Raw genomic sequence first — 18,746 nt, forward strand, 5'->3', positions numbered from 1 at the left:
CAGTTTGGTGACAAACAATGCCTTTTCCAGCATGGTGGAGCACCTTGCCATAAGGCAAAAGTGATAACTAAGTGGCTCGGGGAACAAAACATCAATATTTTGGGTCCATGGCCAGGAAACTCCCCAGACCTTAATCCCATTGAGAACTTGTGGCCATCCTCAAGAGGCGGGTGGACAAACAAAAACCCACAAATTTTGACAAACTCCTAGCATTGATTATGCAAGAATAGGCTGCCATCAGTCAGGATGTGGCCCAGAAGTTAATTGATAGCATGCCAGGGCGGATCGCAGAGGTCTTGAAAAAGAAGGGTCAACACTGCAAATATTGACTCTTTGCATCAACTTCATGTAATTGTCAAAAAAAGCCTTTGACACTTATGAAATGCTTGTAATTATACTTCAGTATTCCATAGTAACATCTGACAAAAATATCTATAGTCAATGAAGCAGCAAACTGTGTGGAAATTAATATTTGTGTCATTCTCAAAACTTTTGGCCACGACTGTATGTGTGCAGACCCAAGATTTCCCTCATAGGGCTGTTTGATGAACACCGTCCTGTACAGACATAAAGCATATCAATCATCTCCACCACTATTGTCTGCATCAGCTCAGCGGTTAATACCATTTCCTTTTCATTTACAACACTAGAAATTCTTATTTCCTATGCCCCTAAAATGCTTAATACACAGTTTTCTACCTTTCCACCTGCCTCTGTGTATCCATCATCTCAGTGGTATAAAACAAGATCATCTTGCCTGCTGCACTGACTAATGCACTGACACTATTCCTCCCAGCCTGTACTGTACGTGAGATTGAGGATAGATTCGTTGCACAAAAATGCTTGATAGACTCAATTCCCTTTTGAAGTTTTATATTTCTCTCTACCCCAACACTCCCCCCACTCTCTCTCTTTCTATCCCTCTATACTTCTGTATTTGTTTCTCTTCCTCTCTCTCTCTCTCTCTCTCTCTCTTTCTCTATTTCCTAACCTGTACTGATCTGCCTGTGATATGATGGTGTAGTACCGTACAGTAGATTATTGATGTAGCAGTACATACTAGAGGTCTTCACAGGTCTTTTTGGACCCGTTCTGAAATGGACCTGGGGCTTTCCCACCCGGACCCGATAGGCATAAATAAAATAAATAAATATAGAGACCCGTTCCGAATGGACCCGAGGTCAACTAGACCCATTCCGTATAGACTTGGTCGATCCAGATCCGATCCGATCTGAGTGAGGAAAGCAGCAGGAAAGTCGTTATTTAAGCTACTTTATTAACCGGAGAAGATAAAGTGGAAGAGGAGGGAGAGAGAGGTGCAGCTCTAGCAGGCGGAGGAGGGGCCGTACTGTGAGTGAGGGACATTGGGAGCAGGGAGGGAGAGACCACTCGAGCTATAGTAGAATAATAGCTGTCATAGCTAGGTTATTTATAATAAAATATGATTACATAGTACCTGTCTTGACTGCATCAAACCTGTTGAAGCTAGTTAAGCTAGCTAACGTTAGCTAGCTAGGCTAATTGAGGCTGCAATGCATGCACTCTCTCATCCTACAGTTACAAATAACAACAACTCCATTCATAATATACAGTAGCAGTCTACCTGTTGGCGCGTGGTCGTTGTAGCCTATCCTTCTCCTTTAACTTTTAATTCCTTCATTTTAATTCCATCTTCCATTAATTAGATATCTCCTAACTTTTGCCCCACACGGAGGCTCTATGACTGTAGCCTACTGTCACTTTGATGACTTGAATCTGCAGACGTGTTGCTGTGCGTTTTGTTGCTGTGCGTTTTGCTGCCAACTTTACTTTGCTAGCTGACAACTTTACGTTTTTTTTGTTCTGTTTTTGTTTTTAATTACCGTTTATATTTTTAGTTTTTTTCCATCGCAACTTTTTTCCCTCATTCAACTTTTTCACTCCGGACGCTTTATCTGGACATGGTTCGTCAACACCTTCAACAGCCGAAGCTAAGTAGTAACATTAACATGATGTCTTCTAATTGCAGTCGCTGTACTCATAATATACAGGAGAACGATCGCCTTACGGCGAGAATAGCTGTGCTACAAGCCCAGCTTCAGACGCAATCGTTAGGCAAGGGTAATTTCAGTGTAGGAAAGGAAGAAACAGCGTCTGTGCCACCAGTAAGTACAGATAGTAACGTTAGTATAAATCCCCCCGCACAGTCCCCGCAGCCGGACAACTTTCTCATGGCTTCTGGAGGGAAATGCTGTTGGAATGCTCAACCGGTGTCGCTCATTCAGCCGACAGAAACTTTCAACCGGTTCTCCCCATTATGTAGCGAGTCGGAGTCTGAGTCTGAGTCTTCTCTTGTCTCTACTCCTCCCGTTACGGGGTCTGAGACGCCGAAGGCTCCCACCATTAGCTCTGACAAATTGAAAACCCTAGTCATTGGCGACTCCATTACCCGCAGTATTAGACTTAAAGCGAATCACCCAGCGATCATACACTGTTTACCAGGGGGCAGGGCTACCGACGTTAAGGCTAATCTAAAGATGGTGCTGGCTAAAGCTAAATCTGGCGAGTGTAGAGAGTATAGAGATATTGTTATCCACGTCGGCACCAACGATGTTAGGATGAAACAGTCAGAGGTCACCAAGTGCAACATAGCTTCAGCGTGTAAATCAGCTAGAAAGATGTGTCGGCATCGAGTAATTGTCTCTGGCCCCCTCCCAGTTAGGGGGAGTGACGAGCTCTACAGCAGAGTCTCAGCACTCAATCGCTGGTTGAAAACTGTTTTCTGCCCCTCCCAAAAGATAGAATTTGTAGATAATTGGCCCTCTTTCTGGGACTCACCCACAAACAGGACCAAGCCTGACCTGCTGAGGAGTGACGGACTCCATCCTAGCTGGAGGGGTGCTCTCATCTTATCTACCAACATAGACAGGGCTCTAACTCCTCTAGCCCCACAATGAAATAGGGTGCAGGCCAGGCAGCAGGCTGTTAGCCAACCTGCCAGCTTAGTGGAGTCTGCAAATAGCACAGTCAGTGTAGTCAGCTCAGCCATACCCATTGAGACTGTGTCTGTGCCTCGACCTAGGTTGGGCAAAACTAAACATGGCGGTGTTCGCCTTAGCAATCTTATTAGGATAAAGACCTCCTCCATTCCTGCCATCATTGAAAGAGATCGTGATACCTCACATCTCAAAATAGGGTTACTTAATGTTAGATCCCTCACTTCAAAGGCAGTCATAGTCAATGAACTAATCACTGATCATAATCTTGATGTGATTGGCCTGACTGAAACATGGCTTAAGCCTGATGAATTTACTGTGTTAAATGAGGCCTCACCTCCTGGTTACACTAGTGACCATATCCCCCGTGCATCCCGCAAAGGCGGAGGTGTTGCTAACATTTACGATAGCAAATTTCAATTTACAAAAAATAAAATGGCGTTTTCGTCTTTTGAGCTTCTAGTCATGAAATCTATGCAGCCTACTCAATCACTTTTTATAGCTACTGTTTACAGGCCTCCTGGGCCATATACAGCGTTCCTCTCTGAGTTTCCTGAATTCCTATCAGACCTTGTAGTCATAGCAGATCATATTCTAATTTTTGGTGATTTTAATATTCACATGGAGAAGTCCACAGACCCACTCCAAAAGTCTTTCGGAGCCATTATCGACTCAGTGGGTTTTGTCCAACATGTCTCTGGACCTACTCACTGCCACAGTCATACTCTGGACCTAGTTTTGTCCCATGGAATAAATGTTGTAGATCTTAATGTTTTTCCACATAATCCTGGACTATCGGACCACCATTTTATTACGTTTGCAATCGCAACAAATAATCTGCTCAGACCCCAACCAAGGAGCATCAAAAGTCGTGCTATAAATTCTCAGACAACACAAAAATTCCTTGATGCCCTTCCAGACTCCTTCTGCCTACCCAAGGACGTCAGAGGACAAAAATCAGTTAACCACCTAACTGAGGAACTCAATTTAACCTTGCGCAATACCCTAGATGCAGTTGCACCCCTAAAAACGAAAAACATTTGTCATAAGAAACTAGCTCCCTGGTATACAGAAAATACCCGAGCTTTGAAGCAAGCTTCCAGGAAATTGGAACGGAAATGGCGCCACACCAAACTGGAAGTCTTCCGACTAGCTTGGAAAGACAGTACCGTGCAGTACCGAAGAGCCCTCACTGCTGCTCGCTCATCCTACTTTTCCAACTTAATCGAGGAAAATAAGAACAATCCAAAATTTCTTTTTGATACTGTTGCGAAACTAACTAAAAAGCAGCATTCCCCAAGAGAGGATGGCTTTCACTTCAGCAGTAATAAATTCATGAACTTCTTTGAGGAAAAGATCATGACCATTAGAAAGCAAATTACGGACTCCTCTTTGAATCTGCGTATTCCTCCAGGGCTTAGCTGTCCTGGATCTGCACAGCTCTGCGAGGGCCTGGGATCGGGAGAGACACTTAAGTGTTTTAGTACTATATCTCTTGACACAATGATGAAAATAATCATGGCCTCTAAACCTTCAAGCTGCATACTGGATCCTATTCCTACTAAACTGCTGAAGGAGCTGCTTCCTGTGCTTGGCCCTCCTATGTTGAACATAATAAACAGCTCTCTATCCACCGGATGTGTACCAAACTCACTAAAAGTGGCAGTGATAAAGCCTCTCTTGAAAAAGCCAAACCTTGACCCGGAAAATATAAAAAACTATCGGCCTATATCGAATCTTCCATTCCTCTCAAAGATTTTAGAAAAAGCTGTTGCGCAGCAACTCACTGCCTTTCTGAAGACAAATAATGTATACGAAATGCTTCAGTCTGGTTTTAGACCCCATCATAGCACTGAGACTGCACTTGTGAAGGTGGTAAATGACCTTTTAATGGCGTCAGACCGAGGCTCTGCATCTGTCCTCGTGCTACTAGACCTTAGTGCTGCCTTTGACACCATCGATCACCACATTCTTTTGGAGAGACTGGAAACCCAAATTGGTCTACACGGACAAGTTCTGGCCTGGTTTAGATCTTACCTGTCGGAAAGATATCAGTTTGTCTCTGTGAATGGTCTGTCCTCTGACAAATCAACTGTACATTTCGGTGTTCCTCAAGGTTCCGTTTTAGGACCACTATTGTTTTCACTATATATTTTACCTCTTGGGGATGTTATTCGAAAACATAATGTTAACTTTCACTGCTATGCGGATGACACACAGCTGTACATTTCAATGAAACATGGTGAAGCCCCAAAATTGCCCTCGCTAGAAGCCTGTGTTTCAGACATAAGGAAGTGGATGGCTGAAAACTTTCTACTTTTAAACTCGGACAAAACAGAGATGCTTGTTCTAGGTCCCAAGAAACAAAGAGATCTTCTGTTAAATCTGACAATTCATCTTGATGGTTGTAAAGTCGTCTCAAATAAAACTGTGAAGGACCTCGGCGTTACTCTTGACCCTGATCTCTCTTTTGACGAACATATCAAGACTGTTTCAAGGACAGCTTTTTTCCATCTACGTAACATTGCAAAAATCAGAAATTTTCTGTCCAAAAATGATGCAGAAAAATTAATCCATGCATTTGTTACTTCTAGGTTAGACTACTGCAATGCTCTACTTTCCGGCTACCCGGATAAAGCACTAAATAAACTTCAGTTAGTGCTAAATACGGCTGCTAGAATCCTGACTAGAACCAAGAAATTTGATCATATTACTCCAGTGCTAGCTTCCCTACACTGGCTTCCTGTTAAGGCAAGGGCTGATTTCAAGGTTTTACTGTTAACCTATAAAGCGTTACATGGGCTTGCTCCTACCTATCTTTCCGAGTTGGTCCTGCCGTACATACCAATACGTACGCTACGGTCACAAGACGCAGGCCTCCTAATTGTCCCTAGAATTTCTAAGCAAACAGCGGGAGGCAGGGCTTTCTCCTATAGATCTCCATTTTTATGGAACAGTCTGCCTACCCATGTGAGAGACGCAGACTCGGTCTCAACCTTTAAGTCTTTACTGAAGACTTATCTCTTCAGTAGGTCATATGATTGAGTGTAGCCTGGCCCAGGAGTGTGAAGGTGAACGGAAAGGCTCTGGAGCAACGAACCGCCCTTGCTGTCTCTGCCAGGCCGGTTCCCCTCTCTCCACTGGGATTCTCTGCCTCTAACCCTGTTACAGGGGCTGAGTCACTGGCTTGCTGGTGCTCTTTCATGCCGTCCCTAGGAGGGGTGCGTCACTTGAGTGGGTTGAGTTACTGACGTGATCTTCCTGTCTGGGTTGGCGCCCCCCCTTGGTTTGTGCTGTGGTGGAGACCTTTGTGGGCTATACTCGGCCTTGTCTCAGGATTGTAAGTTGGTGGTTGAGGATTTCCCTCTAGTGGTGCGGGGGCTGTGCTTTGGCAAAGTGGGTGGGGTTATATCCTTCCTATTTGGCCCTGTCCGGGGGTTTCTTCGGATGGGGCCACAGTGTCTCCTGACCGCTCCTGTCTCAGCCTCCAGTATTTATGCTGCAGTAGTTTGTGTCGGGGGGCTAGGGTCAGTTGGTTACCTGGAGTACTTCTCCTGTCTTATCCAGTGTCCTGTGTGAATTTAAGTATGCTCTCTCTAATTCTCTCGTTCTCTCTTTCTCTCTGAGAACCTGAGCCCTAGGACCATACGTCAGGACTACCGGGCATGATGACACCTTGCTGTCCCCAGTCCGCCTGGCCTTGCTGCTATTCCAGTTTCAACTGTTCTGCCTGTGGTTACGGAACCCCTACCTGTCCCAGACCTGCTGTTTTCAACTCTTAATGATCGGCTATGAAAAGCCAACTGAGATTTATTCCTGATTATTATTTGACCATGCTTGTCATTTATGAACATTTTGAAAATCTTGGCTCTCTCTAATTTTCTCCTTCTCTCTTTCTTTCTCTCGGAGGACCTGAGCCCTAGGACCATACGTCGGGACTACCGGCCGTGGTGACTCCTTGCTGTCCCCAGTCCGCCTGGCCTTGCTGCTATTCCAGTTTCAACTGTTCTGCCTGCGGTTATGGAACCCCTACCTGTCCCAGACCTGCTGTTTTCAACTCTTAATGATCGGCTATGAAAAGCCAACTGAGATTTATTCCTGATTATTATTTGACCATGCTTGTCATTTATGGAAATTTTGAAAATCTTGGCTCTCTCTAATTTTCTCCTTCTCTCTTTCTTTCTCTCGGAGGACCTGGGCCCTAGGACCATGCGTCGGGACTGCCGCCCGTGGTGACTCCTTGCTGTCCCCAGTCCGCCTGGCCTTGCTGCTATTCCAGTTTCAGCTGTTCTGCCTGCGGTTATGGAACCGCCACCTGTCCCAGACCTGTTGTTTTTCAATTCTTGATGATCGGCTATGAAAAGCCAACTGAAAATTATTCATGATTATTATTTGACCATGCTTGTCACTTATGAACATTTTTGAACATCTTGGCATAGTTCTGTTATAATCTCCACCCGGCACAGCCAGAAGAGGACTGGCCACCCCTCATAGCCTGGTTCCTCTCTAGGTTTCTTCCTAGGTTTTGGCCTTTCTAGGGAGTTTTTCCTAGCCACCGTGCTTCTACACCTGCATTACTAGCTGTTTGGGGTTTTAGGCTGGGTGTCTGTACAGCACTTCGAGATATTAGCTGATGTACGAAGGGCTATATAAAATAAAATTGATTGAAAATTGATTGACTTATGATTGGCCAACAACAACAACAAGCTACAGGCCCACGCTCCTCTCATGAAAAGCAAGAGCAGTCGCTTTGGGATCTGTACAGACCCTTCCAGACAAGTCAGTTAGGATTACACATACCCGAGACCCGTGACAATAATATCAGATCCGACAGACCATTAGAATTATGGATCCGGACCCGCACGGGGAAGATTGGGTCTCAGGTATTCGGGTACAGGTGGATCCGTGAAGACCTCTAATACAGACGCCGGTGGGCAGTATAGACGTTTGCTCCTAGAATCAGAGACACAGAGTGGGGATCACAGCATTAATGATGCTGCGTTAGCTGTAGCTGTTGCGCCTTCTTCACCCCACTGTCTGTGTGGGTGGAACATTTCAGTTTGTCTGTGATGTGTACGCTAAGGAACTTAAAACTTTCCACCTTCTCCACTGCGGTTCTTTTGATGTGGATAGGGGGGTGCTCCCTCTGCTGTTTCCTGAAGTCCACGATCATCTCCTTAGTTTTGTTGACGTTGAGTGAGAGGTTGTTTTCCTGACACCACACTCAGAGTGCTCTCACGTCCTCCCTGTAGGCTGTCTCGTCGTTGTTGGTAATCAAGCCCACCACTGTTGTGTTGTCTGCAAACTTGATGATTGAGTTGGATGCGTGCATGGCCACACAGTCGGAGTACATGACAATGCCCCCGTGCACGAAGCAAGGTCCATACAGAATGGTTTGTCGAGTTTCTTTGTGAAAAAACTTGACTGGCCTTCACAGAGCACAGACCTCAACCCCATCGAACACCTTTGGGATGAATTGAAACGCCGACTACGAGCCAGGCCTAATCACCCAACATCAGTGCCCAACCTCACTAATGCTTGTGTGGCTGAATGGAATAAAGTCCTCGCAGCAATGTTCTAACATCTAGTGGAAAGCCTTCCCAGAAGAGTGGAGGCTGTTATAGCATCAAAGGGGGGACCAACACCATATTAATGCCTGTGATTTTGGAATGGGATGTTCCTGAGAGAGAGATCCTGAGAGAGAGAGAGGAGAGGTCATGAGCAGATGAGCTCCTGCATGTTTCAGCATGTTCTTAAAAAAATATAGATTTAGAGTTAGATAAACTTGGATTTTTTTTGTCAGGGACATATACAGTATGCTACCCTCTACAACATAACCTTCACTCCAAATCAAAACTCAAAACCTACTACCTGATTTTGGACGGAATTACGGAATCACCTGGAAGGCGTACAACTACCAAAGATTATTTTTCCAACGCTATACAGCAGATGCTCTGGAAAACAACAGAAACCTGAAAACACCATCCAGCCTGGAACTGAGTGAGTAATGTTTAGTCTGAAGCTATATTTTGTTTCTAAAAGCCAAGAAGAAAAATACATTACATTACTTTATAAGGACTGAATGCTAAATTAAGGCTGCCAAGCTTGATACCACTTCAATTAGCACTGACGTGTCAAGTGAGAGGTGGCAAAGCCCTTTAGCCCAACAATGGCAGGAGAGTCGTACTGTCTACTCCAACCAAATGGAGAGGCCTTAGAAGCTGCCTCCCGCTGTTCAGAGGTAATTAAAATACAGTACCCTGTGTATGTAAAGAATGATAAGACACGAAAAGAGCACAAAATGAAGCTCCTTATAGAAAATCAAGAGACACTTTTTGCTGACTATTATAAAATTAGGAACATCACCTCATCCCCCACACAGACCATCCCCTGGCATGGCACAGTGCTATATTAGCACACTACCCCTCTGTTAAGAGGGGAGGTATTACCGAGGGGTGGAAACTCAGGATTCTAGACAACGAGGACTTTGAGTCAGCTAATATAAAAGTCTGGAACAGTATTGGTATAGGGTAACCCCAAACAGTTTCAGTTGGACTTTCACCTAATCAAAGAATTAGCTCAGCAGGAGAAGCTCTCCCTTGAGAAAGATACCCCCACCCTGGTCAGACCAGACCTATTAATTATATAACCCCACAGATGAGCAACCCCAAGCGGAAAGTCAACATCCCAGCACAGAGTCCTACTCCCTCATTGAAATAAAGGATACATTTACCCAGCTGGAGGTAAGTAAGGTGGAGCTGGAACAGCAGGTGATTACACTCCAGTCAGCACAGACCCAGACAACAGACCAGCACAACAACACCCCCTTAACCAGATCCGGAGAGCTGGAGGTGGAGAGAGACATATCTGCACTCTGCACTGTGGTGAGACAACTTCAACAGGAGAAAAAGCAGGAGCACTAGAGGAGAGGATCACAATGCTGGAGGAGAGGGTGAAAGGGATGACGTGTGACAGAGAACAACCCACTAGAGAGTAGGCCACCCCCGCAGAGAAGCCAGCAGGACAGCCCACCTCAGCTCCCGACAAAAGTCTCGACACCACAGCAGAACAGTCCACCCCAGACCCTGACCATGTCGACATCACAGCGGGACAGACAAATGAAGAACCCCAAGCCCAGGGGATCTCACCCCCCCTGAGAACCCCCCCCTGTCAGCCACCCTGATAGCCCTCCTGACACCCGGGAACGGGAAATATATACAAGAAAAAAAACGTTTTCCCAAACAGTGTGTCTAAACTCAGGTGTCCAAACACCCAGCGCACCCTAGACCTTCTGTCTGAGGACCAACTAGGTTCACCCAGCCACATAATAATACACACAGGCAGAAACGACCTGAGAGCACAGCAGGAAAGGGTGGCCACAGCACTCAAGGGAGTGATTGAAAAAGCTTCTTCTACTTTCCCCAATGCACAAGTGGTTATATCCACCCTGCTACCATGAAAAATACTTCCATCCTGCTACCATACAGCAGGTAAACGCAAGTATTTCCTGTGACTGTGCCTCAAAACCAAATGTTTACCTGACGCACCACTACATCCTGGACTTGAGCAGCCTTTATGACCAGGTCCATCTATACAAGGCAGCAGTGCTCACCTTCGCCCGGACCCTAAAGGACATCACTCTCAAACGCAGCCCCAAACTTCACACAGGAGCAACAGATCAATAGACACCCCACCCAGGTGGGACCTACACATAGAGGACCCACGCCGACAGGACCTACATCCAGACCACAACACCACCAGCCACATCCACACCCCCACCCCAACCTATCAACACCCCCCCCAAGTCAACCATGCCCACACCCCATTTAGGCCCCCTCAGATCAGACCTATGCCCCTCCTGCCCACCCCATGCACCCCACCCACGCAAAGAGGGCCTCAACATGGAAGTCACACATACATCCAGGCTGTGAGTAGGCAAACAGGCCCAACTCCCACTCTTACACTAGACCAAGCCAATGGCATGTACCAGATGCTCAGTAGGCTCTGCTCACACTTACTGGCCTGAGGCCAAACCACATGACCAACAACATTGGACACTTTATGGAACACAAAGCCTTCATTATCTCATCCTGGAATATCCAAGGCCTGAGGTCAACTGCCTTTGGCCTAAAGAGCAGGAACCTGTACTTCATTTACCCAGAGTCTCTCAGAGCGTTCACAGTCAGCCCACTGACACGCCTATCACACCACAGCAAAATCAAAGTCTACTTGAACAGAGCAATTCTTAATAATGAGGCATCAAAGCCAAAGGAATTGAGTACTATTAAGAAATGCTATAGATGGAAGGAATGTACCTACCAAAACCTACCAAAAACAATTAGGCAACAACAAATTCAATCCCTTTTAGACAACTTCCTGGACAAAATGTTCCACTGTAATAGTGAAGGTGTAAACTTGGCAGTAGAAAATCTTAACAGTATATTTGATCTCTCAGCTTCCCTATCAAATTTCTAAAAATGTCAAACAGAAAACCGAAGAAAATGAACAACAATGACAAATGGTTTGATGAAGAATGCAAAAACCTAAGAAAGAAATTGAGAAACTTGTCCAACCAAAAACATAGAGACCCAGAAAATCTGAGTTTATGCCTTCACTATTGTGAATCACTAAAACAATACAGACATACACTACGGAAAAAGAAGGAACAGCACGTCAGAAATCAGCTCAATGTAATTGAAGAATCCATAAACTCTAACTACTTTTGGGAAAATTGGAAAACACTAAACAAACAACAACACAAAGAATTATCTATCCAAAATGGAGATGTATAGGTAAACCACTTCTCCAATCTTTTTGGTTCTAAAACAAAGAACAAACAGCAGAAACATATACATTATCAAATACAAATCTTAGAATCAACTTTTAAAGACTACCAGAACCAACTGGATTCTCCAATTACCTTGAATAAACTACAGGACAAAATAAAAACCCTCCAACCCAAAAAGGCCTGTGGTGTTGATGGTATCCTCAATGAAATTATAAAATATACAGACAACAAATTCCAAATGACTATACTAAAACACTTTAACATCATCCTTAGCTCTGGCATCTTCCCAAATATTTGGAACCAAGGACTGATCACTCCAATACACAAAAGTGGAGACAAATTTGACCCCAATAACTACCGTGGGATATGCGTCAATAGCAACCTTGGGAAAATCCTCTACATTATCATTAACAGCAGACTCGTTCATTTCCTCAGTGAAAACAATGTACTGAGCAAATGTCAAATTGGCTTTTTACCAAATTATCATACGACAGACCACGTATTCACCCTGCACACCCTAATTGACAAACAAACAAACCAAAACAAAGGCAAAGTCTTCTCATGCTTTGTTGATTTAAAAAACCTTTAGACTCAATTTGGCATGAGGGTCTGCTATACAAATTGATGGAAAGTGATGTTTGGGTAAAAACATACAACATTATAAAATCCATGTACACTAACAACAAGTGTGCGGTTAAAATAAGCAAAAAACACAAATTTCTTCCCACAGGGCCGTGGGGTGAGACAGCAGCTTAAGCCCCACCCTCTTCAACATATATATATATATAAACGAATTGGCGAGGGCACTAGAAATGTCTGCAGCACCCAGCCTCACCCTTCTAGAATCTGAAGTCAAATGTCTACTGTTTGCTGATGATCTGGTGATTCTGTCACCAACCAAGGTAGGCCTACAGAAGCACTTAGATCTTCTGCACATATTCTGCCAGACCTGGGCCCTGACAGTAAATCTCAGTAAGGGGGGGAGTAAAATCTCACCAAGCCTCACATTTATCACCAGTGGAAAGCGTGATTGTATTTCCTTCAACCGAGAGTGTGAATCTCCATAGTATGTTGTACCAAAGTTGACTGACTGAAAGCGAACCATCAGTGCTGCTTCAGGACCTTGAGTCGACATCCAAATTTGAAAACCCATTCAGTAGTGTATTCTCATCTATTAGCCTATATGAAACAGAGAAACAGAGACACACCCCTAACAGGGAGAGAAACGTACAGAAGGACACGTTGGAAAGGGCACCTTCACTCCCCCTCCATCCAGGCCCCTCCTACTCCCTGTGTGCCGCCTAGTTGTTTTGAACTTATTTTGTACATAATGTTGCTGCTACCGTCTCTTATGACCGAAAATAACTCCTGGACATCAGAACAGCGATTACTCACCATTAACTGGCAGAAGCTTTTTCCCTTTTACGAGTCCGATGAGCCCGACGTGAACGACATACTTCTTTCCCGGGAACAGGCCCAAATCCCTGTCATTTGCGTGAAGAGACGACGGAAAAAAAGAGGACAGAGGTCAGGCTGCCTTCTGAGAATTCATAGGTGATCGAATAAACCCCCCCCCTGCCCTCCGTTCTACTAACTAACATGCAATAATTGGAAAATAAAATCAACGACCTACGAGTAAGATTAAACTACCAACGGGACATTAAAAACTGTAGTATCTTATGCTTCACGGAGTCGTGGCTGAACGACAACATTATCAGCAGACAGCTGGCTGGTTAAACGCTGTATCAGCGGGATAGATCAGTGGCGTCTGGTAAGACAAGGGGTGGTGGACTATGCATATATGTAAACAACAGTTGGTGCACAATATCTAAGGAAGTCTCGAGGTTTTGCTCGCCTGAGGTAGAGTATCTCATGATAAGCTGTAGACCACACTATCTACCTAGAGAGTTTTCATCTGTATTTGTAGGTGTTACATACCACCGATGCTGGCACTAACACCGCACTCAATGAGCTGTATTCCGCCATAAGCAAACAGGAAAACGCTCATCCAGAGGCGGCGCTTCTAGTGGCCAGGGACTTTAATGCAGGGAAATTTAAATCTGTTTTACCAAATTTCTATCAGCATGTTAAATGTGCAACCAGAGGGAAAAAAACTCTAAACCACCTTTACTCCACACACAGAGACACATACAAAGCCCTTCCTCGCCCTCCGTTTGGCAAATCTGACCATAATTCTATCCTCCTGATTCCTGCTTACAAGCAAAAATTAAAGCAGGAAGCACCAGTGACTCGGTCAATAAAAAAGTGGTCAGATGAAGCAGATACTAAGCTACAGGACTGTTTTGCTAGCACAGACTGGAATATGTTCCAGGATTCTTCTGATGGCATTGAGGAGTTTCCCACATCAGTCACTGACTTCATCAATAAGTGTATCGATGACATCATCCCCACAGTGACTGTACGTACATACCCTAACCAGAAGCCATGGATTACAGGCAACATCCGCACTGAGCTGCCGCTTTCAGGGAGCGGGACTCTAACCCGGAAGCTTATAAGAAATCTCGCTATGCCTTCCGACGAACCATCAAACAGGCAAAGCATCAATACAGGACTAAGATCGAATCGTACCACACCGGCTCCAACGCTCGTCGGATGTGGCAGGGCTTGCAAACTATTACAGACTACCAAGGGAATCACAGCCGAGAGCTGTTACCAAAATATAAGAATAAGTCATCACAACTATATCAAGCTAGGGAGCTGGTCCCTTTTTAGGGACTAACATGTTGATACCGTAGAACTAACTGTATTGATTCCATTGGAAGTCATTGGTTCCTTCTCTGCTGCTCTGTTCCCCTGCTGTGCTGTATTGAGCCCTCGTGGTTCAGAGCAGGATATAAGGATGGATAGATCAGAGGAGGATATGACTGGATGGATGATGCTGGGAGCCCAAACTGTGAGGACAGAAACCACGCCAGAACAAATCCACCGTTGCTGTGGCAACCTTCTCCAACACCGGAGAGGATAACTCCAGAGCTGTACCGAGCGTCACCAGTGTGTGTGTGTGTGTACATGTGTGTGTGAGTGTGTTTGTGTGTGCATGTGTGTGTGTGCGTTTGTGCTCCCTCAAGCTCTGCACACTAACAAACACACTTACACCTTGCCACATGTGTCAATTATTTCCAGCTGGGTGAGGAAAAGAAAACCAAGCTAAAGGACTTCAATTATTGTATAACAATAAACAGCAGGTGTATTGATTAGCTGCATTTCTGTATTATTAATGTTTCGTTTAGGGGATTCACTTTGAGCGTCAGCACAGTATAACGTTCAGCTCCCATTTTCTTTTCGATCCCATTTCACCAATCCTCTGGGAAATATCAGACCATTTATTAACAACAGCATATGAGCCAGGTGTCTTTCTTGCGTTACACTATCTCTAGGACTGTATCTATGTGTAAAAATTAGGAAGTTAGATTGCCCAGGTGTTGTGATTAGAATGTCTGAGATCATCTCTTCAAAATCCTCTCTACTACTTATTTTCTTCCTTTCAACAGAGTTGTCCTCATTAGATCCAAAAGCAATAAAAACACTAACCCTAATTTTTGCCTTACGTAACCTTCTGTCTTATTTAACCATACCAAACGTAACATATCATACTATTTTGAGTGTCCCAGAATTATGTTTACTATGTTACATCTAGTCTATGAGAACAGGCTGCTCTGTTGACTCACACAATTACTTTATTTTACTGCCCACCTCTGCAATAGTTGGAGAAAGAGAGTAAAGAAACAGTTTCCTCTCATCTAGTGGGTCTATATAGCCCAGGGCTGGGGTTGCCTCTCGCCCACAGAGAGACGCAGTGTGCTGCAGGGCAGGATACTTTAACTCTACTCAATCCATGGGTGACCATAACCACTGAGATCTGCCATCAAAACTCACTGACAAGTCACTCTTAAATTCTTGAGTTGTTATTTCAATGAATCAGTGTGTGTGTGTGTGTGTGTGTGCGTGCGTGTGTGCATGTGCGTGCGTGTGTGTGCGCATGTGTGTGCGTGTGTGTGTGGGGTGTCTGGGGTGGTGCCTGGTGTACCTCGGGTGAAAGGGGCTGTGCAAGTCTGAGGACAAGCAGAGCAGAGCAGCCCCATACCCACCCTGCATTCACAATGACCAGGAGTCAATAGAGAAAAGAGGCAAGGTGTGCCTTATCACTGTGGTTGCTGCATAATAAACACTTAGAAGTTTCTAAAAGGCTGTGTGACTGTCTGGGTCTGTCTGTACAAATTAATGATTGTATGTTTGTGGGCAAATACTTTATGTGTGCTACATGTTGTTGTGTCTGATTCTCAAATCAAGTTTTCTGCATCTGTCTGTCCCCTGGGGATCAAAACTTTGTCCACCCTTTGGAGTTTATTTCCAAGGGAAACTTGACTGTCTGTTGACCTACAGTATAACATAGTTCTCAGAATTTATTATTTTCAGTTGGCAACCTTGGCATCTCATTTTGTAATGAAGTCTTCTTTGCTTTGTGTGGAGAGAGCAGAGCAGAACTGGTGTGTGGGTCTCTCTACGATGCGAGCAGGGCATCGCTCTTGGCTGGCAGAAAGGCTGTACAATTAAAAGACTGTCAGATGAGCAGTATAATAGAGCTAAATGATTAATACCAGCCCAGGACCAATTAGATGGTTTACCACTAAACTAATTAAATTGACACATCAAAACAATCTGCCGAGGCAAGAAAGGAGGAGCAGGAAAAACACACTCCTTTAATTAGGAAATGAGATGGACGTTAATTGGATGGAAGAGGATTATTTTTTATGAGTATCTTAAATAATCCCATGAAACGCTTGCCCTTCTGATAGAATTCACTGGGACTCCCTAAAAACACGCCACTTTGATACAGCTACGACCTGAAGTGACTATTCGTAGCAGGTTAGGTGTGCATTTTCGCTAACCCTTTCATCAATAATAGCCACAGTGGTCTATATCCACCCCAAGCGGATACCACGACGGCCCTGAAAGAACTTCACTGGACTTTATGTAAACTGGAAACCACATATCCTGAGGCTGTATTTATTGTAGCTGAGGATTTTAACAAAGCAAATTTGAAGAAAAGGCTCCCGAAATTCTATCAACATATTGATTGCTGTACTCGTGCTGCTAAAACCCTGGACCATTGCTATACTACCTTCCAGAATGCATATAAGGCTCTCCCCCACACTCCATTCGGCAAATCGGACCACGATTCCATCTTGCTCCTCCCCTCCATTAGGCAGACACTCAAACAGGAAGCACCCGTGGTGAGGACTATTCAACGCTGGTCTGACGGAATTCACACTTCAAGATTGTTTTGATCATGAGGACTGGGATATGTTCAGAGTAGCTTCAGAAAATAATATCGACACATATAGTTATATAGTGAATGAGTTTATTAGGAAGTGCATTGGAGATGTTGTACCCACTGTGACTATTAAAACCTACCCCAACCAGAAACCGTGGATATATGGGAGCATTTGTGTAACGTCTGCGTCCAACTCACACTCCCAAACACTTAGATCCTCGGAACACAGCCCACTTTCCAGCTCACTCTCCAGATCCCAATCACCTGTTCACACACCTGCATGTCACCATCCCACACTATTTAGTTCAGTTCCTTGCACCCCATCACTGTGAGGTATTGTTTGTTTTGAGATACACTTTTTCGGAGCTCTGTTTTTTCCCGTTCTTCTCTCCTCCCGTGTATGATAGTTTTTGCAAGCCTCACTCATGACACCTTTTGCCTATTCTCTGTCTGTACTGTTGCCATTTTAGGACCTACCGTGTATGACCTTCTGCCTGCCTCTGGACCCAGCTACCTGCCTCCTCCTATGTATGACCTTCTGCCTGCCCCTGGACCCAGCTACCTGCCTCCTCCTATGTATGACCTTCTGCCTGCCCCTGGACCCAGCTACCTGCCTCCTCCTATGTATGACCTTCTGCCTGCCCCTGGACCCAACTTCCTGCCTCCTCCTGTGTATGACCTTCTGCCTGCCCCTGGACCCAGCTACCTGCCTCCTCCTATGGTCCCTTTCATTAAACACCTGCTGCACTCTGCGCTTGAAACCAGCTCTCTGTCTCCCTCGTGTTCATTACAATTTGCGCAAAACTGAAAGTGCGAACCACCACATTTAACCAGGGCAAGAACACTGGGAATATAGAAGAATACAAACAGGGTAGTTATTCCCTCCGCATAGCAATCAAGCAGGCTAAACGTCGGTATAGGGACAAAGTTGAGTCCCAGTTCAACGGCTCAGACACGAGACATATGTGGCAGGGTCTACAGATAATCATGGATTATAAAACGAAAACCAGCCACGTCGCGGACATCAACGTCTTGCTTCCAGACAGGCTGAACACCTTCTTCGCTCGCTTTGAGGATAATACAGTGCCACCGACGCGGCCCGCTACAAAGGACTGTGGACTCTCCTTCTCCGTGGTCGATGTGAGTAAGAAATTTAAGCGTGTTAATCCTCGCAAGGCTGGCGGCCCAGAAGGTATACCTAGCCGTGTCCTTAGAGCACGTGCAGACCAGCTGGCTGGTGTGTTCACAGATATATTCAATCTCTCCCTATCCCAGTCTGTTGTCCCCACATGCTTCAAGATGGCCACCATTGTCACTGTACCTAAGAAAGCAAAGGTAATTGAACTAAATGACTATCGCCCCGTAGCACTCACCTCTGTCATCATAAAGTGCTTTGAGAGACTAGTCAAGGATCATATGACCTCCACCTTACCTGCCACCCTAGACCCTCTTAAATTTGCTTACCGCCCCAATAGATCCACAGACAATGCAATCGCCATCACACAGCACACTGCCCTATCCCATCTGGACAAGAGGCGTACCTATGTAAGAATGCTGTTCATTGACTTTAGCTCAGCATTCAGCACCATAGTACCCTCCAAGCTCATCAACAAGCGCAAGGCCCTGGGTCTGAACCCCACCCTGTGCGACTGGGTCTTGGACTTCCTGACGGGTCGCCCCCAGGTGG

Source organism: Salvelinus alpinus, chromosome 17, assembly GCF_045679555.1.
Source record: "Salvelinus alpinus chromosome 17, SLU_Salpinus.1, whole genome shotgun sequence".
Classification (NCBI taxonomy): Eukaryota; Metazoa; Chordata; class Actinopteri; order Salmoniformes; family Salmonidae; genus Salvelinus; species Salvelinus alpinus.